Here is a 26,890-nt window from a genome sequence, read left to right on the forward strand (position 1 = left end):
ATACAGAGCCAATAAATAGACCACATAGACATACTCAATTGATCTTTGACAAAGGAGAAAAGGCAATGTAAGTAGTGTTTGAACAACGGATCATCCACATGCAAAAAAATGAATTGAGACACAGACCTTACACCCTTCAAAAAATTAACTCAGGTGGATCACATACCTAAATGTAAATTGTAAAACTATAAGTTTCTAGGAGATAACATAGGAGAAAACCTAGGTAGCCTTGGGTATGACACTGATTTCTTAGATAAAACACCAAAATCACAAACCATGAAAGAAATAATAAGCTGTACTTCATTAAAATAAAAACTGCTCTGTGCAAAACAATGCCAAGAGAATGAGAAGACAAGACAAAGATTGGAGAAAATATTTGCAAAAGACACTGCTGATAAAGAACTGTTATCCAAAATATACAAAGAACTCTTAAAACTCAATATGAAAACAAACAACTTGGTTAAAGGTAAGCCAAGACCTTAGCAGACACCTCATCAAAGATATACAGATGGCAAATATGCCTATAAAAAATGTTCCACAAGCTATATCATCAGGGAAATGCAAATTAATAGGAGGAGAAGTTCTGGTTCAAGACGGTGACACAGGAGCTTTCTGAACTCACCACTTCCCAAAGACACATCAAATCTACAGCTACATATAGAACAGTTCCCTTTGAAAGAAATCCAGAAACTAGCTGAACAACTCTTATATATCAGGCAAATTAAAAAAAAAAATCGACATTGGAATGGATAGGAGGCTGAGACACAAGCTCACCACAAACCCCACCCCTAGCACAGTGTACACAACCAGGATGGAACACCCAACTCCCAACTGCTTCTGAGGAGTCAGATATTTGGACCCTTCATCTAACACCCCACCTTGTAAGATTTCTACCTGAGTGTTGGGACTCCAAAGTATCTGGCTTTAAAGCCAACTGGGATTGCATCCATGAGACTCACAAGGCTTTTGGGAACTTGGAGACAGTTCTTAAAGGGTTTATGATGGCTATCCCTCCAAGGCCCAGCATAGAGACAGCAGACAGAAACATGTGCACTCTTTCTGTGAAAGAGGACAGACAATTTGCTTATTTTAGAAGCTTTGACTTGAGGCTTCTAATTTAACACACATCTAGGGACTAACTGCAATAATCTCCAGAGACTGGGGAGGCTGGCAGGCACTATCCATGTAGTCTCCCTCTGCCTTACTCCAGGTCACTGGTATCCTAGAAAGGAACTTGTACACACATCTAGTGCCCCAGTTTTTGCAACTGTGACCCAGAGAATACCCCTGATCATCAGGCTCCGGTGGCCAGTGGGACTTACATTCATACACACAGGACTATAATAAAAAGAGAAATAGTTCCTAGCCAGCTGTCCCCTCAGGGCACAGTGCAGAGGCAGCACACAGAAACCACAGTTTTTCCAGGAAAGCAAATTAATAAAATGGCAATAAGTCCATACCTAGCAATAATTACTTTAAATATAAATAGACTAAATTCTCCAACAAAAGACATAGAAAAGTTGAATGGATAAAAAAATAGCACCTAATATTATTCTGCTTATAAGAGATTCACTTCAGCTTTGAGACACACAGCCTGAAAGTGAAGGGACTGAAAAAGATATTCCATGCAAATGGAAACCAAAGAAAGCTGGAATACCTGTACTTATATTAGATAAAATAGACTTTAAGATAATAAAATAAGAGACAGAGAAGGTCATTATATAATGATAAAGTTACAAATCCAACAAAAGGATATTTATTCACCCAACATAGGATTACCTAAATATATAAAGTGAACATTAATAGATCTAAAGGGAGAAATACACAGCAATACAATAATAGTAGGGGACATTAATACCCCACTTTTATCAATGGAGAGATCATACAGAAAGAAAATCTGTAAGGAAACACTGAACTTAACACATTAGATCAGACGAAATTAATAGACATTTACAGACATTGCATCTAAAAGCAGAGGAATATACAATCTTCTCAAGCACATATAGAACATTCTCTGGTATGGGTTATGTTAGGCCATACAACAAGTCAATAAATTTAAGAAGATTGACATCATATCGAGTGTCTTTTCTGACCATTATGATATGAAACAATCAATCAATTATAGGAAGAACACAGGAAAATTCACAAAATGTAAAGATTAAACAAGTTGCAACTGAACAACCAATGAGTCAAAGAAGAAATCAAAAGAGAAATTTTTAATAAAATGCCTGAGACAAATGAAAATGGAAATAAACCATACTAAAACTTATGGAATACGGCAAAGGCAGTTCTAAGAGGGAAGTTTATACAGATAAATGTGTGATTAAGAAAAGAAAGATATCAAATAACCCAACTTTATACCTTAAGGAACTAGAAAAAGAAGAACAAATGAAGCCAAATGAATACTAAAGTTAATAGAAGGAAGGAAATAACAAAGATCAGAATGGAAATCAATAAAAGAGAGACTTAAAAAAATCAATGAAACTAAGAGCTGATTTTTTGAAAACATAAACAAAATAGACATGTTCGAGAATCACAAAGAAAACAAAAAGAGGATTCAAATAAATAAATCTAGAAATGAAAGAGAAGACATTACAACTGACCCCACAGAAATACAAAGGATCATAAGAGACTACTATTAACAATTATAAACCAAAAAACTGGACAAACTAGAAGAAATGGATAAATTACTAGGAACATACAACCTACCAAGACTGAATCATGCAGAAATGGAAAATCTGAACAGATTGATTACCAGTAAGGAGATGGAATCAATAATCAAAAACCTCCCAACAAACAAAATTCCAGAACCAGATGGCTTCACTGGTGAATGATACTATTTGAAGAATCAATACTGGCCATTCTCAAACTCTTCCAAAAAATAGAAGAGGGGGATATACGTCCTAATTCATTTTACAAGACCAGCAATACCCTGACACCAAAACAGAGAAGGACATTAAAGAAAAAGAAAATCACTGGCCAGTATCCCTGATGAACATAGATGCAAAAATTCTCAACAAAACATTAGCAAACAGAATTCAACAATACATTAAAAGGATCACACACCATGACCAAGTGGGATTTATCCAGGTATTCAAGGACAGTTCTGCATCCAAAAATCAATCACTGAGATACACAACATTAACAAAATGAAGAATTAAAATCATATGACCCTCTCAATAGAAGCAGAAAAGCATTTGAAATAATTCAACATCCATTTTTGGTAAAAACTCTCAACAAAGCAGGTATAGAGGGAATATACTCCAACAAAATAAAGGGCATAGATGACAAGCCCACGATTAACATTATACTCAATGGTGAAAAGCTAAAAACTTTCCCTCTAAGACCTGGAACAAGACAAGAATGCCTACTCTCATGACTTTTATTCAACATTGTCCTGGAAGTTCTCCAGAGTAATTATACAAGAAAAATAAATAAAAGACATCCAAATTGGAAAATTGTTTATTTGCAGATGGCATGACATTATACATAGAAAATCCTAAAGACTCCACCAAAAAAAACTTAGAATAAACAAATTCAGTAAAACCGCAAGACATAAAATTAGTTGTGCTCCTACATACTAATAAAGATCAGAAAGAGAAATTAAGAAAACAATCCCATTTAAAATTGCATCATAAAGAATAAAACACCTAGTAATGAATTTAACCAAGGAGGTGAAAGACTTATCCACTGAAAACTATAAGACATTGATGAAAGAAATTGAAAAAAATGACTCAAATGGAAAGATCTTCCATGTTCATGGATTGAATGAATTAACATTGTTAAAATGTCCATAGTACTCAAGACAATCTACAGATTTAATGCAATCCCTATCAAAATTCCAATGGCATTTTTCACAGAAATAGAACAATTCTAAAATTTGTATGGAAGCACAAAAAATTCCAATTAACCAAAGCAATCTTGAGGAAGAGGATCAAAGCTGAAGGCATCGTGTTTCCTGATTTCAATATATATTACAAAGCTACAGCAATCACAACAGTACATAATTAGCATGAAAAAAACCCCACATGAATTAATGGAACAGAATAGAGCCCAGACAGAAACCTACACCTATGTGGTCAATTAATTTATAACAAAGGAGCCAAGAACATACAATGGGGAAAGGACAGTCTCTTCAATAAATGGTGTTGGAAAAACTGGACAGCCACAAGAAAAAGAATGAAACTGGACCATTATATTACAACATACACAAAAATCAATTCAAAGTGAATGAAAGTCTTAAATGTAAGATCTAAATCCATAAAATTCCTAGAAGAGAATATACTGGGTAAGCTTCTAGACATTGATCTTGGCAATTATTTTTCCAATTTGACACCAAAAGCAAATATAAACAAGTGTGACTACGTCAAACTAAAATGTTCTGCAAAGGATACTATCAGTAAAATGAAAAGGCAACCTGCAGAATGGAGAAAATATTTTCAAATCATTTATCTGATAAGCGGTTTGTATCTAGAATGTGTAATGAACTCATGCAACTTAATAGAAAAAAAATCCAATTAAAAGATGAGCAGAGAATCTGAATAGACGTTTTTCCAAAGGAGACACACAAAAGGCCAGCAGGTACATGAAAAGGTGCTCAACATCAAAAATCATCAGGGAAATGCAAATCAAAACCACAGTGAGATATCAAGTTACAACTGTTAGCATGGCTATCACTCAAAGACAAGAGATAAGAAGTGTTGGTGAGGATGTGGAGAAAAGAGAACTCTTGTGCGCTGTCAGTGGAAATGCAAATTGGTCCAGTCACTAGAAAACAGTATGGAGGTTTCTAAAAAAAAATTGAAAATAGAACTACCATATGATTCAGCATGTCAGCTTATGGGTGTGTTTATCTGAAGGAAATGGAATCACTATCTTAAAAAGATATTTGCACCCCTGTGTTCTTTGCAGCATCATTTACAAAAACCAAGCCATGGAAACAATCCAAGAGTCCATCAAGAGATAACTGGATAAAGAAAATGTCACACACACACATGCACACAAACACAATGGAATAATATTCAGTCATAAAAAGAAGGAAAATATGTCATTAGTTGTAACATGGAAGGGCCTTGAGGGCATATGTTAAGTGAAATAAATCATACAGAGAAAAACAAATACTGTCTGATCTTACTTATATGTTAAATTTTAAAAATCTAAAAAACAAATTCATAAGTACAGAGAACAGATTAGTGATTTCCAGAGGCGGGGGCTAGGGGCTGGGCAAAATAGGTGAAGATGGTCAAAAGGTAAAAACTCCAGTTATAAATAGTTCCTGAAGATGTAATTTACAGCATGGTGAGCACTGTTAGCAATATTGAATTGTATATTTTAAAGGTGCTAAGAGTAGTCCTTACAAGTCCTTCTCATCACAGGAAAAAAATCTGTAACTTTGTGTAGTGATGGATTTTAATGACTTTTTTTGTATATACACATCAGATCAGTATGTTGTATACCTAAAACAAATACAATTTTATATGTCAATTATATCTTAATAAAAATATTTTATATACATATACTCATACATACTCATACGTGTGTCTCATATATTTTATTGTATATGAGTTTATATATGATACACACACACATACACATATGTACGCCAACAACAACAATGAGAAACCACTATACACCTATTAGAATGACCAGAATGTGGAGAACACTGGCACCAAATGCTGGCAAGAATGTGGGCGTGATAGTCTCATTCATTGCTCCTGAGGATGCAAAATGTTACAGCCATTTTGGAAGACAGTTTAGCAGCCTCTTATGAAACTAAATGTCCTCCTACCATACAACCCAGAAGTCTTGCTCTTTGGTATTTACCCAAAGGAGTTTAAAGCATGCCCCCACATAAATTCTTACGGGGATGTTTACAGCAGCTTTATTTATAATTGTCAAAACTTAGAATCAACCAGGATGTCCTTTTTAAGTAAATGGATAAACAAGCTGTGATACATCCAGCCAACGGAATATTATTCAGAACTAAAAAGACATGAGGTATCAAGCAATGGAAAACCACAGAGGAAACGAATATTACTAAGTGAAAGAAGCCAATCTGAAAAGGCTATACACCATTGTACCATTCCAACTATATGACATTCTTGCAAAGGCAAAACTACGGAGACAGAAAAACAATCAGTTATTGGGTAGGCAGGGATGGGGAGATAAATAGAGCATAGAAGATTTTGTAGGGAAGTGAAAATACTCTGTATGATACCATAATAATAGATGCACATAGTTATGTATTGAGTATTTGTCCAAACCCAAAGAATGTATAATACCAAGAATGAACCATAATGTAAAGTATCAATATGTACTTTGGGTAATTATGATGTGTCAATGTAGGTTCATCAGTTGTAACAAATGTATCACTCTGGAGGATGATGTTGACAAAGGGAGAGGCTATACATGTGTAGAGGCAGGAGATGTATGAGAAATATGTTCCTTTGCTTCAAAATTTCTTTGAACTCAAAACTTCTCTAGAAAACAAATCTTACATAAAATTTTATTAAATAATTAAAAATTAGGTCTATTGCTTGTCAAGGCACTGTTAACAGAATAAAAGATGATTTCTAAGATTTAAAGATTCTTTTGATGGTGGGACATGACACACTAACAACTGGATATCTGGAAAGCAGAACTCTTTGTTACAGCTTCAAAAGGAAGTATGCTGCCACACAGGGCCATACAGAGGTTTGCACCCTAGGAGAGGGTAACAGCAACTGGAGCTGCAGGGAACAATTTATGTATGTCAAGCAGGGTGAGATTAGCTGGGTTTTGCAGGGTTCCAATGGATTGTTCACTTTGAATAACTTCACAGATTCAGGGCTTAGGGGCTATCTCTAGTTGTCTGGTATCTGGTATTGGAGTGATTAGAGAAGGTTCATAGTGTGTCTAACAACAGACTGTGAGAGCTCCATAAGGAAAGTATTTGCCACGTGTACCTACTTAGCCGCTCAAGTAGGAGAACTGACCTGTCTCTAGCAAGGGCCTTGAAAATGGATCAAGAGAGCATTTTTAAAAATATTAAACTAGGGCTTCCCTGGTGGCGCAGTGGTTGAGAGTCCGCCTGCCGATGCAGGGGACACAGGTTCGTGCCGTGGTCTGGGAAGATCCCACATGCCGCGGAGCGGCTGGGCCCGTGAGCCATGGCCGCTGAGCCTGCGCATCCGGAGCCTGTGCTCCGCAAAGGGAGAGGTCACAACAGTGAGAGGCCCGCGTACCGCAAAAAAAAAAAAAAAAAAAAAAAAAAAAAAAAAAAAAATATATATATATATATATATATATATATATAGAACTATCAAAAATCCTTAAATAAATAAATAGTTCAAATCCATCCTCAAAATAAAAAAAATAAATAAAATATTAAACTACCTTAAAAAAAATGCAAGCCAGACTTGCAGAATATGTTCACAAACATATCTGATAGAGGACTCCCATCCAGAATATAAAATGCTTTAAAACTCAACAAGGAGAAGACTGAAACCTCAATTAAAAAGAAAAATCTGGAAAAATTTGAACAGACACTCCACAGAGAAGATGTAAGATTGAGAAATAATCATATTAAAGGATGATCATTAGTCATTAAGGAAATAATTCAAAGTAAAGCCACAATGACATACCACTAAACATCCAGATGCTGGAAACAAACAACTTGTGAACTGATGAAGAAAATATGGTATAACCTTAGATTAGAAATCTGCACAGCAGTAAAAGCAATAAACTCCTGATAAAACCAACAACATGAATGAAACTCAAAAGGAACATGCAAAGTGAAAGCAGCCCAACACAAGACTATAAACTCTATGATTAATTTATGTAATATCCTGGAAAAGGTAAACTTACAGTGTCAGAAAGCAGAGTACTGACTCCAGAAGCCAGTAGTGGACCACAGAATGGGTTGACTGCAAACGGGCATGAGGGAACAGTGTACAGTGGTGGAAATATTTTATATCATGCTTTTCAAACTCATAGAATGGTATACTTCAAAACAGAACTTTTCATATGCAAGTTATACATTGAAAAATACCGATTAAAAAAAAAGGGTACTATGACTTGGTTATTTGAAATGACAGCACCCAATTCCTTTACAGAATAACAGAATTTACTATTTAATTTCTAGTCACAATTCACAGCTTTACTCAATTTTTCATCTTTAAACCATTTAATAATTGTCAAGCCAAAATCACTGATCCTTCTCTTGTAAACCTTACAGTTGCCTTACACTTTTAAGAAAGTCAGTTTTACACATATATTCCTATACCTCTCACTAGATTTTAGTTTTTTTAAAATAATAAATGTTTTATAGTTTATAAAACATTGTAGAAATAACAGTTACTATTATTCCTTATCTTTCATGTAGGAATTGTTCTTAACTCATCTTTGAAGGGAAATTAGCAGTGCATACAATATGATTTTTGCTCAATAAATATGTGTTGAATGTAGTTCAACAGATGATTAAGTTCCTTATTTTCTTATTTGTGTGCTTCCAAGTTGCAACATTTAATTTAGGCACAACATGATAGCATTATCCTTGCTTATCAAAGCTGAATAGTGACTAACAGTGACTATCTTGTTTTTCTATCGGTTTTGCTCATCATCACATTTCTTCCAAGTGAACTATTTATTGAGTTTCAGTAGCACTGAGTGCCAAAGGACAATTAAATTGATCTTCAACAAATTACTAAGAAACACTTCCTGGATTTTAATGTTTCCCCTTAACTGTGAAGCCATGGAAGCTCCACAAACAAATGGGTTGCTTAACAGACGCCACTGCTAATAATGTGAAAAGCTCACGTTACCCAATACTGCTTACATCTCTATAACCACTCTGATGTAACCAAAAATTGATTGATAAAGACACAAATAGTTGCTATATTTTTCACCACAAGCTACACTCAATCCTTTACAAACACACACACTAAAATATTAAATACATGCTTTAAAAATGTTTTTCCCTTGTTCAATTGCTTTGACATGAAGGATTTGGTCCTCATAAGCAGTTTATAAAATTGACGAGACAGTTTCATTTTATAGATAAGAAAACAAAGTCTCAAAGAGTAAAAACTATATCTATCTATCTATCTATATATGTTTATTTGGGGGGAGGGGTTCCACAATTCCACTTTAATTTCAACACAGAATTGTTTAGTTACCTAGATGTAATTTACTCTGTTTTCAGAAATCTAAGTATGAGCTACATGGGAGAAGCTCCATGTATAAATTTTAACAGGATTTCATCAACAGTGCTTACCACATTGCTTAATTCATAACACCTGAAATAGAAAATAAACAATAACTACCACTTCTGAAAGTTCCAGAAACTGTAAGTGGTTTATATATTCAATTTCATTAATCCACACAGCAGCTTTGTGAAATGGGTACCACTGTTCCCATGTTACTTTCTGCTACTCATGCCCCTCTGTTCCCCTATGTATAAGTTTTCTGTCGCTGCCATGACCAAGTACCTCAAACTTAGCAGCTTAAAACAACACAAATTTATTATCTTACAGTTCTGAAGGTCAGAAGTCATAAAATCAAGGTGCTGGCAGGCGTCACTCCTTCCTAGAAACTCTAGGGGTGAGTCCATTTCTTCATGTTTTCTAACTTTTAGAGGTCACCCGCGGCTCACAGCTCCCTTCCTCCATTTTAAAAACCAGCAGAGTTGAATTTCTCTCTGACCCTTCTGTAGTCACGTCTCCCTCTGACCACAACCGTGAAAGGTTTTCTGCTTTTAAGGACTCATATAATTAGATGGGGCCCACCTGGATAACCCAGGATACTCTCCCCCTCTCCAGGTCTTTAATCTTAATCACGTCTTCAAAGTCCCTTTTGCTATGTAAGGAAACATAACTACAGGTTCCGAGGATTAAGTTGATTAAGTCATGGACATCCTTCCAGGGCCATTATTCTGCCTGCCACACCTACATCATCAGTTTTTCAATGACCATTCCCTTATGCTTCTGACTAAACTGAAACCTAGCTTCTTTCTGAAGGTATTACTTTTCTCACTACCTTCACAAATAAAAGTTACCCTTCCACTTCCCATGCTCCAAAAGCACCAGAAGTGGGACCTGTGTCATCTTAGTTCCATACTGCTAATTCCCAATCATTATTTCAAAATAACTATTCTTACGAGTTTCTTACCACACAGACAAAAAATTTCCACCCCACTTTGTAATTTTCTCCCTCAGTTATTAGGCTTAGTGGTCCACAATAAATTTTCTCCCTGTGTGCCACTTATTCCCATGGTCTTATCCTGAATTTTGCATGTCAATCTAAGTTGGACTACCAACATACTGACCACTTATTTTTCTTTCTTCCATGTTTGTTTTTGCCTTTTTACCTGAATTAAAGAGAGAGGAATGAGTTTCATCTTTATGTGCCTCAGTGAGCAGAAAGAATTTGAACATTTTCCCCAATTATTATTCTGTCTCTTCAGATTCACCAAGACTACAGCCAGGAAAGAATTTGTTCAATTACCAATTGGCACATTTTAAAAGGCAAGTACGACAAAAGAGAAAAAAGGATAAACTTTGACAAAAAATTTCTTCCAGAGGTCAAGGAAAACATCTTTGAAGTTAATCTCCTCTAGGTGTTCCCATGGTCAGTGCCACCACTATTCCATCCAGGATCTAACTTGGTTCTTTGTTCTGAGGCTGTGTTCCTATTTCCTGAATGAAACTTTTATTATTCAATAAATCTTGCCATAGAGATATCCAGCCACCTTACAGGTGAAGAAAAACCTACTCACATATGTAGGAGTGGATCTTATTTCCTGAATCCATTTTTTCCTCTCCCATTTATTTACAATTTGAGTGTGAGTATCTTGGCCTTACCTTCCCAAATAGTTGCTAAATTTCAATTTAGTGACAGGTGGAGTGACTAAAAAGTAATTTTTAGTCACTAAAGTACTAAAGTAATTTCAATTAGTGTCAGGTGGAGTGAGGGGCTTGAAGTGTTAGTGGAGGAGAAGATCATAGTAGTGGTGAAATGAATTCTGGGACTTTACCATTGAAAATAGCCATGAATCCATCTGTATTGTTATCCTCACCTGCAAGAGCTTAACACATGATAATTTCTCTAATTAGTGAACCTATTAGCTCAAGCACACATATATAATCCAAGGACAGAAACTCAGCTGGAAATATGGTCCAGTAAAAATCCATGTGGAAAAAGGAAAAATTTCCTAGTTTAGCAAGTTGCCTACCACTTCTTACAAAGAGAGGAATTCTCATTTCTATGCAGGATATTGTTTGGTTTGTTTTCATGCTTTATCAGAATACAAATGTAATAAATTACCTTCTATTAGATTTCTCCTTGGTTATCACAGGAAAGGGCCCTTGCTTGTTCATTCTACAAGGAAAAGAAATTATGTTATTATACTCAGTTTTCTTTTGGATGTGGAGGAAAGGAAGAAGAAAGGATAGTCACATTTTCCATGTATACTTTAGAATCTAATTTTTCTACCTAATATTTGCATCCCATAACATTGTAAATTCTTAGGGTTCTTCAATTCTTTAGTGCTTCTTTCACCTGTAACTTTGACATCTTCACTAATGTTTTCTACTGGCATGTAAGCAGTATTTGTTTATATAAAAATAATTATAAGAAAATGAGTAAGAATCATGGATAATCTTCCCTTACTTCACTTCCCCCACCAGCAACTTTTTTCAGCTTCTTACCTACATTTAGAGCCAAAATCATCGATAAACTTGCCTAAACTTTTGAGTCTGATTTACTCATTGATCATTTACTTATCACACTGAAATTGGGCTTCAGTCCCCATTATGCACAAAAATATTCTTCCCCAGGTTACCATTCATCTCCATGTTATAAAATCAGTAGACACCTCAGCAGCTTTTAACCTCCTTTAAAAAATATTCTTTTCTTAGCATCTCTCATCCTTTTCCTTACTGACTTTTCCCCTAGTGATTCCTGTTCAGTATCTTTTTAAGATTTAAGTAAGATTTAAGATTTACTCTTCCTCCAACAGTCCTTTAAATGTCAGTGTTCTTCAACTTCAGGCAATTTCTCTTCTCAGTCTACCACTCTTGCAGTATGACACTATCATGAAGGTGGCTTCAGTTGGCACCACCATTCTGTTGAATTCTAATTCAATATCTTCTATTCAGTTTTTTCTGAACTTCAGATTCATATAGCTAACTCCCTCTGGCTAACATTTACATCAGACCCTCTTAAGAATCTCACTCATAGCAAGTCAAACACAGAAATTTTTATTCCTGCTTCACACTTAAAGTCTACTTAAAAAAAAATAAAACAAACAAAAAACAGTGTATCCTAGGTAAAAAGTGACCCAAAGTAACAGTAAGCTTTAAGATATTTTTGGACATATTTAAAATTTTTAAAGTTGCTGATTGTTTTGTTCTTCCTACAAATGTATCCTTGAAATTATTCGGTTTGTTGGGGACAATTACAACAATATGTATATCTGTAATGCAAATATAATTCAAGAAAACAAATTTCTGGGAGAAAACTGAACAAAATGAAAAATCCCAAATGCAAATATTTCCATGAAGACACTGAGTGTAACCTAGTTGTGTAAGTTAGGTGTATTATGCATTACCAAAACAATTACTCTGTAGGGTTTGTGGCTTCCTTGGGAAAATGTTTATTTTTCTGTACATGAATTTATTCCACTTTATGTATTTTATTTTACTCCATCTGAAATTGCTGAGGTGTTTGGTGAAAATGTCCTCGTTTTTGGAAATACATAGCCGTTAAGTTCAATTTTTTTTTTTTTTTTTTGGAGTACGCGGGTCTCTCACTGTTGTGGCCTCTCCCGTTGCGGAGCACAGGCTCCAGACGCGCAGGCTCAGCGGCCATGGCTCACGGGTCCAGCCGCTCTGCGGCATGTGGGATCTTCCCGGACCAGGGCACGAACCTGTGTCCCCTGCATCGGCAGGCGGACTCTCAACCACTGAGCCACCAGGGAAGCCCCTAAGTTCAAATTTTATCTCTATTACCTACTAGACTGTAATAATAATTTACTTAATCCCTCTTAGCCAGTTTCCTCATCCATAAAATGAGGGCACTGATATTTGACCTACAGCCTTGATGTAAAGATCATGTCACCTTACTAATCCTGCATGTATACATGTTAGTGCATATAACTGGGACTCAAAAAGAGGGAAACTGTTAGTAATAATAATATTATTAACAACTTTGTTTTCTTTGGTTTCTTATGTACATATTGCTATAAAGAAAGAATGAATAAGCAGTAAATATAAATACCTGATTCCTAAGTTTTGTTTTCTATAGTTTTAATTCTATGCAAATTATTTGCAATTATTTGTTTTACTTAATATCTTTTGAGTTTCTATAGTGTCTGTAAATGCTCTCAGACTACTCAACACAGGGTATACTGAACAAATCAAGTACATATAGGAACTTACAGAAATGAACCCCAGACCAAAGCAGTATATTATCCTTGAGGAACTTAGAGTGACCATACCAAATTATTATTACTAAGTACCATGAACTTTTCCTATGATGGTACTTCCTCCTCTTCCTTAAGTTGTAACTACCCTTTTTGAGAGTTATACTGAGCATGGTATGACCTTCACACAATGATTTCCTAGAACAAATTGTCACAAACATTTTAAGTCAATTTTATTCCTTTTATTTTTTAATATTTGTTTTGTTTTTATTTTCTTAATTAATAGTAAAAAAAATTGATATTTATCTAAAATAAAAATGGAGCAAGCTGTATAAACAATGAGAATCAGACTTTTAAAATAGCATTTTAAAGCTTATTATAATGTTTAATTTTCATTTAATTACTATCAAAATATTATTTTAGAGATCTATCTTTGAATATATTTATCAATGTAACACTATGCCGTAGAGGTGATTTCTCAGAGGGATTTTTATATAACTAAATTATACCAAATAGAGTATGTATTAAACATTTAGAATCATCTAAAAAATAATTCTTAATGATTATTAATTTCAAAACCCTTACCAGACAAATAATTTGGAGTCTTTCATGCTTACAAAATACAATTTTCAGGCATCAATTCACTTTAAGTAATAATTAAGCTAATTATTTTAAGAAGATATGTTGACCATATTTTCAGTTTTATTGGAATTCATTTATAGATTATTTTAACTTCACATTATTCTGCCTGGAGATAAATTTCTATAATTGTTAGTAATAAACTATGTTAAAATATCATCTGCCATTCATTTTATGCAACTTAAAAATTGTGAGAACATATCCAATTCTCTGGATGGTATCATCATAACAGTTACATTAATTCACATTTTATATTCAGCTTTTCTATACTGAAAGCTAATTTAAATCATTCTCATTTGTCTCAGTTTCTTTGCTTATCTAAAATGAAGCTGATTAAGTCATGTTAGCATTTATAGAATTAGAAATTGTTTAACAGAGTAATTTATCATTTTGCTCTCCTCTATTTTTTTAAAACTGGTTGTCAGGATAATTTTATTAGTACTGACAACTATAACATAGCAGAATTTTTCCATTAAATGTGAGAAGTTACACTAAAAGAATAAAATCAACATAATTTTTTATTTAGTACAGTGGTGTAGAAATTGTATTCAAAGCATTTTCAATAATAAAAATAGAGCTAAATGTTTTAAAATATAAAATTCTAATGAAAGGCAACTATTTTGAAGAGTTTAATTACAAAACATCATTTTATGCTTTCACCAATGTATTCAACAAATACTTTAGATTCTATTTCTCAGGCATTTTGCTAGACTCCAATATCCTGAGTGACTGTGAAAGTCAAGTGACCCCCGTCAAGGAGCTAACAACTTCTTTTATTACCAAAGATACACTTCTCATCAGAGAGATTACTGATTAAATTTTATATAAGTCAATTTTATTTTCTATTTTGATATTCATGGTATCTTTTATAAATATTTACATAATTATATCCCAAATTTTAATGTGAACTATCCACGATAAAATATAGTCAAAACGTGTTTAGTTTATCAATATTGTCTACTAGCTCAACCAAACATTCAGAACAAATCCAAAATAAGATTGTTAAATAATAAGTGATAACTGACTTTGATCATACATTGTAGTCAAACAAATCATTTTGACCTAGCTGAATTTTTTAATACCTACATACAACAAAGTACACTGGAGATTAAGCCAAAAATAAAACTGTCAGAGTTTCAGCCTCAAAGACTGACCCACTATTGCTTATGGCTGCAGGACTTGTGCCTAAACTTTCCACTTCCAGTCTGAGATTCAAGTTTGTACAGAGAGAAGGGGCACATCTTCAAACTGAGACACTGAATGTTCTTTGAATTCTGAAGACTATTCCATCACCTTAAATGGGTGTGTACATATACGCTTGTTTATAAATCTTGAATGCCCTTTCTCTTATATATTTCCCAGCTGAGAAAGAAGCTTGGAAAGGCTGATAATCCTTTGAAACAGCATTCCCTGTATGATTCCTCATTTATTAATATGCATTAATTTATTTGAGCTCTAGGTCAAATATCTGGATTATTTTGTTTCTCTATGTCAAAAGTGCTCTTTTAAAACTTTATACTATCCCTACATGGTAATGCATCTTATTCAGGCCCATGTCTCTCATTTTCTGATTATTCTTTTCTCTAGTTTCTGACTGCATAGATGCTCCACCCTGTCTGTCATGATCTAACTTTATCACTCTGAGGACTGAGCAGAAACTGAAAACTAGAATTGCTTCAACTGACTTCTCACCACACTTGCAATACTCTTGAGTCATGGTCATGCTGTGTCTGCTTAGATGTGAACTAATGGGGATCCAACTACTCCATGAGGGGCAGTTTTAAGATGAGGAACATCTTTCTTATGCACAAAGCCTGCTTCCTTATGATGCCAATGATTCATTCATTCATCCAGTGCATAGTGAGCACCTTGTTATGTGCTAGACTCCGAATAAAACAAAACAAGATACAATATCTGCCTTGAAGGCAATTTATAGTCTACTGAGAAAAAGACTATGATGGAATAAGGATCTTGTTCTAATGAGACAGTTGGGTAACCACACCTTCCTCTCTTTCGGGAAAGTTCTTTCCAACTAATCCTTTCAATCTCTCATTAAACATCACTACAGGACCCTTGAACCTAGGAAGAGTCCTTCGCTATGTGTAGTGAGAGAATCATACTCTATTACTTTAGAGCTCATATCTCAGTTTTTATAATTGTGACTGTATAACTCATCACTCTCCTCTGTTACACTCTAAGCCTCATGAGAGTAGGGCCTGAACTGTATACTTTTTGCTCACCTTATTTCTAAAACAATGCCTGTTACATAATAGTAACTACTAAATGAGTAAATAAATGAATTAATGAATGAATCAGCAATTTTAGTATTGGTCCTACTTTTCCCCCACACTATAGCTATATTAGTTATCTGTTGCTACATAAGAAATTACCACAAAATTAGAGGCTTAAAACACCTATACTCACTCACAGTTTCCATGGATCAGGAGTTCAGGCAGTGCTTAGCTAGGTACAATTATCCTGTACCTTGGTGTGCAATCAGGGTGTTAACAGATGCTCAGATCTCATCTGAGGCTTGAGTCCTCAGTCAGTCCTCACTGATTTTTGGCAGAATCTAGTTCCTTGGACTTTGTAGTTTCTAGAAGCTGCCCACCATTTTCTGCCATCTGACTCTATCTACTGCATAGCAGTTAGCTTCTTGAAGGCCAAAAGGAAAATGTCACCTCCAGATATCTTTTAATTTTTTTTTTAAATCTTTATTGGAGTATAATTGCTTTAAAATGTTGTGCTACTTTCTGCTGTATAACAAAATGAATCAGTAACATGTATATATATACCCATATTCCCTCCGTCTTGCATCTCCCTCCCACCTTCTCTATCCCACCCCTCTAGGTAGTCACGAAGCACCGAGCTGATCTCCCCGTGCTACGCAGCTGTTTCCCACTAGCTATTTTACATTTGGTAGTGTATACATGTCAATGCTACTCCTTCACTTCAACCCAGCTTACCCTTCCCCCTTCCCGTGTCCTCATATCCATTCTCGAGACCTCTGTGTCTTTATTCCTGTCCTGCTCTTAGGCTCAACAGAACCTTTTTTTTTTTTAGATTCCATATACATGTGTTAGCATACGGTATTAGTTTTTTCTCTTTCTGACTTACTTCAATCTGTATGACAGACTCTAGGTCCATCCACCTCACTACAAATAGATCAATTTCATTTCTTTTTATGGCTAATATTCCATTTATATGTGTACCACATCTTCTTTATCCATTCATCTGTTGATGGACATTTAGATTGCTTCCATGTCCTGGCTATCGTAAATAGTGGTGCAATGAACATTGTGGTACATGTCTCTTTTGGAATTATGGTTTTCTCAGGGTATATGCCTAGTAGTGGGATTGCTGGGTCATATGGTAGTTTTATTTTTAGTTTTTAATGAAACTCCACACTGTTCTCCATAGAGGCTGTATCAATTTACATTCCCATCAACAGTGCAAGAGGGTTCCCTTTTCTCCACACCCTCTCCAGTATTTCTTGCTGTAGAGTTTTCGATGATGGCCATTCTGACCAGTGTGAGGTGATACCTCGTTGTGGTTTTGATTTGCATTTCTCTAATGACTGATGATGTCGAGCATACTTTCATGTGTTTGTTGGTAATCTGCATATCTTCTTTGGAGAAATGCCTATTTAGGTCTTCTGCCCATTTTTGGATTGGGCTGTTTGTTTTTTTCATATTGAGTTGCATGAGCTGCTCGTATATTTTGGAGATTAATCTTTAGACAGTTGCTTCGTTGGCAAATATTTCCTCCCATTCTGAGGGTTGTCTTATCATCTTGCTTATGGCTTCCCTTGCTGTGCAAAAGCTTTCAAGTTTCATTAGGCACCACTTGTTTATTTTTGTTTTTATTTCCGTTTCTCTAGGAGGTGGGTCAAAAAGGATTTTGCTGTGATATATGTCATAGAGTGTTCTGCCTATGTTTTCCTCTAAGAGTCTTATAGTGCCTGGCCTTACATTTAGGTCTTTAATTGATTTTATTTTTGTATATGGTGTTAGAAAGTGTCCAAATTTCATTCTTTTACATGTAGTTGTCCAGCTTTCCCAGCACCACTTATTGAAGAAGCTTTCTTTTCCCCGTTGTATATTCTTGCCTCCTTTGTCAAAGATAAGGTGACCATATGTGTGTGAGTTCATCTCTGTGTTCTCTGTCCTGTTCCATTGACCTATGTTTCTGTTTTTGTGCCAGTACCATACTGTCTTGATTACTGTAGCTTTGTAGTATAGTCTGAAGTCAGGGAGCCTGATTCCTTCAGCTCCGTTTTTCTTTCTCAAGATTGCTTTGGCTATTTGGGGTCTTTTGTGTTTCCATACAAACTATGAAATTTTTTATTCTAGTACTGTGAAAAATGCCTTTGGTAGTTTGATAGGAATTATATTGAATCTGTAGATTGCTTTGGATAGTATAGTCATTTTCACAATGTTGATTCTTCCAATCCAAGAACATAGTATATCTCTCCATCTGTTTGTATTGTCTTTAATTTCTTTCATCAGTGTCTTATAGTTTTCTGCATAAACCTAGGAAGGTTTATCCCTAGGAATTTTACTCTTTTTGTTGCAATGGTAAAAGGGAGTGTTTCCACAATTTCCTTTACAGATTTTTCATCATTAGTGTATAGAAATGCAAGAGATTTCTGTGCATTAATTTTGTATCCTGCTACTTTACCAAATTCATTGATTAGCTCTAGGAGTTTTCTGGTAGCATCTTTAGGATTCTCTAGGTATAGTATCATGTCATCTGCAAACAGTGACAGTTTTACTTCTTTCTGATTTGGCTTCCTTTTATTTCTTTTTCCTCTCTGAGTGCTGTGGCTAAAACTTCCAAAACTATATAGTAATAGTGGTGAGAGTGGGCAACCTTGTCTTGTTCATGATCTTAGAGGAAATGGTTTCAGTTTTTCACCATTGAGAATGATGTTGGCTGTGGGTTTGTCATATATGGCCTTTCTGAGGTTGAGGTAACTTCCCTCTATGACTACTTTCTGAAGAGTTTTTATCATAAATAGGTGTTGAATTTTGTTGAAAGGTATTTCTGCATCTATTGAGATTATCATATGGTTTTTATCCATCAATTTGTTAATATGGTATATCACATTGACTGACTTGCATATATTGAAGAATTCTTGCATTCCTGGGATAAATCCCACTTGATCATGGTGTATGATCATTTTAATGTGCTGTTGGATTCTGTTTGCTAGTATTTTGTTGAGGATTTTGGATCTATGTTCATAAGTGATATTGTTCTGTAGTTTTCTTTTTTTGTGGCATCTTTGTCTGGTTTTGGTATCAAGGTGATGGTGGCCTCGTAGAAAGACTTTGGGAGTGCTCATCCTTCTGCTTTATTTTGGAAGAGTTTGAGAAGGATAGGAGTTAGCTCTTCTCTAAAAGTTTGATAGAACTCACCTGCAAAGCCATCTGGTCTTGGGCTTTTGTTTTTTGGAAGGTTTTTAACCACAGTTTCAATTTCAGTGCTTGTGATTGCTCTGTCCATATTTGCTATTTCTTCCTGGTTCAGTCTCAGAAGGTTGTGCTTTTCTAAGAATTCATCCATTTCTTCCAGGTTGTCCATTTTATTGGCATAGAGTTGCTTGTAGTAATCACTCATGATCCTTTGTATTTCTGCAATGTCAGTTGTTGCTTCTCCTTTTTCATTTCTAATTCTGTTGATTTGAGTCTTCTCCCTTTTTTTCTTGATGAGTCTGGCTAATGGTTGATCGATTTTGTTTATCTTCTCAAAGAACCAGCTTTTAGCTTTATTGATCTTTGTTATTTTTTCCATCATTTCTTTTTCATTTATTTCTGATCTGATCTTTATGATTTCTTTCCTTCTGCTACCTTTGAGGGTTTTTTTTTTTTGTTGTTGTTCTTCTTTCTCTAATTGCTTTATGTGTAAGGTTAAGTTGTTTATTTGAGATGTTTCTTGTTTCTTGAGGTAGGATTGTATTGCTATAAACTTCCCTCTTAGAACTGTGTTTGCTGAATCCCATAGGTTTTGGGTCTTTGTGATTTCATTGTCATTTGTTTCTAGGTATTTTTTGATTTCCTCTTTGATTTCTTCAGTGATCTCTTGGTTTTTAGTAGCATATTGTTTAGCCTCCATGTGTTTGTATTTTTTTACAGGTTTTTTCCTGTAATTGATATCTAGTCTCATAGCATTGTGGTCGGAAAATATGCTTGATACTATTTCAATTTTCTTAAATTTACTGAGGCTTAATTTGTGACCCAAAATATGATCTATCCTGGAGAATGTTCCATGAGCACTTGAGAAGAAAGTGTATTCTCTTGTTTTTGGATAGAAGGTCCTATAAATATCAACTAAGTCCATCATGTTTAATGTGTCTTTTAAAGCTTGTGTTTCCTTATTTATTTTCATTTTGGATGATCTCTATTGGTGAAAACGGGGTGTTAAAGTCCCCTACTATTATTGTGTTACTGTTGATTTCCTCTATTATGGCTGTTAGCCTTTGCCTTATGTATTGAGGTGCTCCTATGTTGGGTGTAAATATATTTACAATTGTTATATCTTCTTCTTGGATTGATCCCTTGATCATTATGTAGTGTCCTTCTTTGTCTCTTGTAATAGTCTTTATTTTAAAGTCTCTTTTGTCTGATACGATTGCTACTCCAGCTTTCTTTTGATTTCCATTTGCATGGTATATCTTATTCCATCCCCTCACTTTCAGTCTGTATGTGTCTTTAGATCTGAAGTGGGTCTCTTGCAGACAGCATACACAGGTCTTTTTTGTTTGTTTGTTTTTTTGTGGTACGCGGGCCTTTCACTGTTGTGGCCTCTCCTGTTGTGGAGCACAGGCTCCGGACGCACAGGCTCAGTGGCCATGGCTCATGGGCCCAGCTGCTCTGCAGCATGCGGGATCTTCCCAGGCCGGGGCACAAACCCATGTCCCCTGCATCGGCAGGCAGACTCTCAACCACTGTGCCACCAGGGAAGCCCCCAGGTCTTCTTTTTATATCCATTCAGCTAGTCTGTGTCTCTTGGTTGAAGCACTTAATCCATTCATATTTAAGGTAATTATCGATATGTATGTTCCTATCACCATTTTCTTAATTGTTTTGCATTTGTTTTTGTAGGTCTTTTCCTTGCCTTGTGTTTCCTGCCTAGAGAAGTTCCTTTAGCATTTGTTGTAAATCTGGTTTGGTGGTGCTGAATTATCTTAATTTTTGCTTGTCTGTAAAGTTTTAATTTCTCTGTTGAATCTGAATGAGATCTTTTCTGGGTAGAGTATTCTTAGTTGTAGGTGTTTTTCCTTTTATCATTTTAAATATATCCTGCCACTCCCTTCTGGTTTGCAGAGTTCCTGCTGAAAGATCAGCTGTTCACCTGATGGGGTTTCCCTTGTATGTTATTTGTTGGTTTTCTGTTGCTGCTTTTAACATTGTTTTCTTTGAATTTAATTTTTGATAGTTTGATTAATATGTGTCTTGGCATGTTTCTCCTTGGATTTATCCTGTTTGGGACTCTCTGTACTTCTTGGACTTGATTGACTAATTCCTTTCTCATGTTAGGGAAATTTTCAACTATAATCTCTTCAAATATATTCTCAGTCCCTTTCTTTTTCTCTTCTTCTCCTGGGACCCCTATAATTCAAATATTGGTGCATTTAGTGTTGTCACAGAGGTCGCTGAGACTGTCCTCAATTCTTTTCATTCCTTTTGCTTTACCCTGCTCTGCGGCAGTTATTTCCACTATTTTATCTTTCAGGTCACTTAACCACTCTTCTGCCTCAGTTATTCTGCTATTGATTCCTTCTAGAGTATTTTTAATTTCATTTTTTGTGTTGTTCATCATTGTTTCTTTGCTCTTTAGTTCTTCTAGGTCCTTGTTAAATATTTCTTGTATTTTCTCCATTCTATTTCCAAGATTTTGGATCATCTTTACTATCATTACTCTGAATTCTTTTTCAGGTAGATTGCCTATTTCCTCTTCATTTGTTTGGTCTGGTGGGTTTTTACTTTGCTCCTTCATCTGCTGTGTGTTTCTCTGTCTTCTCATTTTGCTTAACTTACTGTGTTTGGGGTCTCCTTTTCACAGGCTGCAGGTTCATAGTTCCCGTTATTTTTGGTGTCTGCCCCCAGTGGAGGAGGGGCAGACCTCCCGGCGGGTGGGTAGAGATGCCTCTCAGTCCAGTGAGTGCTGGTTAGCACTGATCCTCTGTGCAGGAATCTCTCTGCTTTGCCCTCTGCACCCCTGTTGCTGCGCTATCCTCCGTGGCTCCAAAGCTTCCCCCACCTCCATCCCCACCAGTGAAGGGGCTTCTTAGTATGTGGAAACTTTTCCTCCTTCACAGCTGCCTCCCAGAGGTGCAGGTCCCATCCCTATTCTTTTGTCTCTGTTTTTTCATTTTTCTTTTGCCCTACCCAGGTATGTGGGGATTTTCTTGCCTTTTGGAAGTCTGAGGTCTTCTGCCAGTGTTCAGTAGGTGTTCTGTAAGAGTTGTTCCACATGTACATGTATTTTTGATGTATTTGTGGGGAGGAAGGTGATCTCCACGTCTTACTCCTCTGCCATCTTGAAAGTCTCCCCCAGACTCTTTAAACAGTTGTCAAGAGTTTAGCTAAGCTACTCCATGGTATTACTGCTTTGGCGTCCATTTTGTTTGGCCAAGTAGCATTCAGTGACCTCAAAAACTAGTCTCCTCATGCCAGCACATGCCTGAGATAGCAGCCTATAGAGTCACAAACAAGCATATGTTCCTGAAATAACGTCCCCACCAGTCCTTGAGACAAACAGTCTCTACTGCCTCCCAATGCCTTCCCCTTATGTGCCCCTAGATAAGACCCTTGTATGGCTTACCAAAACTCCACTCTTTTGTTTGAATTAATTAATCTGGCCTTAGCCTGGGATCCCCAAGGCACTCTCCCCATGAACCCTAATAAAGGCATGTTCCCCTTTCTCTGTGCATTCTGCCTTGACATCTCCATGTGGCCTCTATACAAGGTACTTCATTCAGGACCTGTGAGTATTAAACTTTGCGATTTCAATTCCTCTGGTAGTCTGGTTTTGAATCAAAGCTCACCATCTGGCACCCTGTGCACCGCTGAATAAGTGTTAATTTGACAAATTCATAACAAGGGTTCACCTCATTAAGCCAGGCCCATCCAATCTCCCTTTTGATTAACTTAAAGTCAACTGATTAGGAACCTAATTATATCTTTAAAAACTCTTCACCTTTGTGGTTAATCCCTTACCACAATACAAAAACTGTATTTCTGCATATGGAGCCAAAGTTTATATTTTTAGAAGTTATTCATAACATGGGTTTAGGATAAAATATACCCTTAAATCCCATTCCCAGAAATTCCCTCAAGCTAAGTTTTCACATTGTATTTGAATAATTGGTATCTGGAAACTACATGCAAGAAACTTTATCATTTGCTAAAACATCTTTGTGTATGTTTTTTGTCTGTATGCTAACTCTTTAAAATATTTTATCTGTTAAAATAGACTTCAATATTTCATCAAGGCTTGCATGTTTTTTATATGCTTCTGTATTTGTTTATTTTGGCAGTTGTGAAGTACATAAGCTTAAGTTCAATTTACTCTGTAAGGTATCTATGTTAAAAAGGTATCATAAGAAATGGTTGAGGAAACAGTATTATGTTAAGCCCTTAGAAACTTCCCTCTGTGTGAACAAGGAATAATAATACTGCATGCTGTTGTTATACCACAAATAGAAAACAAATTTTACTACCTCTTCTTAAGTGTAACATGACAAATATTGCCAAATTATTTGTTGGATAAATATATATTTCTAAGGTATTCTCTAGATCTAAAAACTTTCATCAGAACTTTCATGAAATTGGTTTGGCATGATTTTTCCTGAGTAGCATTGCATAAATTATTATGCACAATAAGAAACAGACTACACAGAAAGACCACTGAGCATATTTCTAGGATACCTATCCAATAAAGCTGTGCTGTCATTGATTATTTCAACCATGATAGATAGAATTCTTGTGATTCCATAGTGTCCAGAGGATTGAGAGAATGAGGTAGTGGGAAAAGGAAGTAAATAAAATTGCTAAGTAAATAAATAATATTTGAAAAAAAACCCTTCTATTGTTTCATTTTCACCATGTGCCCTCTTCTTTTGTTTGTAGTTTGTTTTGCATTTGAGCAAGTGATATAAAGTCCAAATAAAAGTGATCTATATAAAGAGAGTTTATCTCACATAACAAGTTGTCTAACAGAGGACAGACCCAATGTTGGCTTAGCAACATCATAATCCCCTTGAGGTTTCAGACTGTCTCTTCACTCTACTCTCCTTAAGATTACTCCTCAGACATAGTGCAAGATGGAGTACACAGCCTTTCCGTTGACATTGATAAGTGTTGTTAATATTTTAGTCTATTCTTCCCAACACACTATGTTTATCATATAACTGAAATTATACCATGTATCAAAGCTTGCAAGTTAATTTTTTCTACTGGATTTGAATCCATCACATCATACTATCAATATTTTAATAATTCATTTTTAGACATAGAAGCTATTCCCAACTTTCAATTATTAGTGTACTATTATTATATTACTTACACTCTCAACTCACTGTGCATTGTTTATCTGATAATACTAGTGACATTAAATAGAGTCCTATATTTAGGTACTTTGATAATTTAAAATTGTTGATATTTTAAGCATCTTTCCAGTTCTTATTTTATTTATATATACAACAACTTTCTTATTTTTCTTTTATATATAAAACTTTAGTAAATTTTTAAAAACACTACACACTGCTTTGAGTCAGCTTTTTAAGAAACAACTTTGAGATCTCTTTGACATCTAAAAATTATATATATGCATATTTAAGGTGTACAACTTGATGTTTTGATATATGTACACATTGTGGCAAGATCACCAAATGTAAGCTAAATAACTTATACATCAGCTCTATATAGTTATCATTGTGCGTTTGTATATATGTTGAAAGATTTAATTCAAGATTTATCCTAGAAAATTTCAACTATACAGTATAATAAACCATTGTTAACTAGCGTCACCATAGTGTATATGAGACCTCCAGAACTCATCTATCTTGTATAACTGAAACTGTACTCTTTGGCCAACATCTCATTTCCCCCTTCCCCCTGCCCCTGGCAATCACCGTTCTACTCTCTGATTCTATGAGTTGGACTATTTTAGATTCCATATGCAACTGAGATCATGCAGTGTTTGTCTTTCTGTGTCTGGCTTATTTTACTTAGCATAATGTCCTCCAGGTTCATCCATGTTGTTGCAAATGGCAGAATTTCCTTCTTTTTAAAATCTGAAAAATATTCTATTATGTATTCACATTTTCTTCATTCATTTGTCTATCAATAGATACTTAGGTTGTTTCCATATCTTGGCTATTGTGAATAATGCTGCAATGAACATGGAAGTGCATATATCTCTTTGAGATTCAGATTTTATTTCCTTTGGATATATACCCAGAAGTAGGATTGCTGGATCATATGGTAGTTATATTTTTAATTTCTTGTGGAACTGCCATACTGTTTTCCATAAAGGCTGTAGCAGTTTTCATTTTCGCCAACAGGGTATAAAGGTTCTTTTTACTCCATATACTTGCCAGCATTTATTATCTCTTGTCTTTTGATAATAGCCATCCTAACAGGTGTGAGATGATATTTCATTGTGCTTTTAATTTGCATTTCTCTGAGGATTAGTGATGTTGAGCACCTATTCATGTACTTGTTGGCCATTTGCAAGGTTGCTTTTTTTTTTTCTTTTTTTGAGAAATGCCTATCCAGAACCTTTGCTCATTTTTTAATCAGGTTATTTGTTTTTGTCTATTGAGTTGTATAAATTACTTAAATATTTTGGATATTAATCCCTTATCAGATATATGGTTTGAAAATATGTTCTCCCATTCTGTAATCAAGTTGCATAGGACGTATACAGAATGTACATATCTTCATGTAAAAAGTTAAATATACAAGGATGTAGAACATATAAAACTCAATTCAGTGCTGGTGGGAGTAACGAAAAACCGTACAGACACTTTGGAAAACCATTCAGACAGTGTCTAGTTAAGTTAAATATAAATTTACCATATGACACAGGAATCCCACTCTTAGATATCCATACAAGAGAAATGGTCATAAAAAGAACTGTAAGTGAATGTGTATAGCAGTCTTATTTACAATCATTCAAAACTACAAAGATCTCAAATGTCCATTATCTGGTGAATAAATAAACAAATTGTGGTATATTCATACAATAAGATACTATAGAGCAACAAAAAGGAACAAACTGCTGATAAATGCAAGAACATGTATGAATATTCTAAGCATTGGTCTAAAGGAAGGAAGCTAGACACCAAATGTTACCTACTCTATGATTTCATTTATATAATGTTCTAGAAAAGGCAAATCAGATGGACAAAAATCAGACCAGCAGTTGCCAGGAAGTAGGGGTAGGCATGATGGAAGTATTTTATATTTTGATTGTGTTAGTGGTTATATGGTGATATATGTTTGTAGACCTCTTAGAACTATATACCTAATATTGGTGAATTTCACTATGTATAAACTATAACTCAATAAATCTAAACTTAAATTTAAAAGGTATTTACTTAAATTATTAAGTCAACGTAATCTAAATAATCTAATCATATTATTATGCACAAAACTCTCTTAAAACTGTGAAGAGTGACCATGGGTATAAAGCTAACAATTCATTTTTTCCAATCTCTTTACAAAGAAAAGACAGAGAATGATGATAGAGTATTCTTTTCTCTGACTTAATAATATAAAAATTTATTAACATAATTATATTACCTTGATTCATATAAAAGTGAGGTATAAATACAAAAAGCAT

The sequence above is a fragment of the Tursiops truncatus genome, chromosome 17 (genome assembly GCF_011762595.2).
Source record: "Tursiops truncatus isolate mTurTru1 chromosome 17, mTurTru1.mat.Y, whole genome shotgun sequence".
NCBI classification, from domain to species: Eukaryota; Metazoa; Chordata; class Mammalia; order Artiodactyla; family Delphinidae; genus Tursiops; species Tursiops truncatus.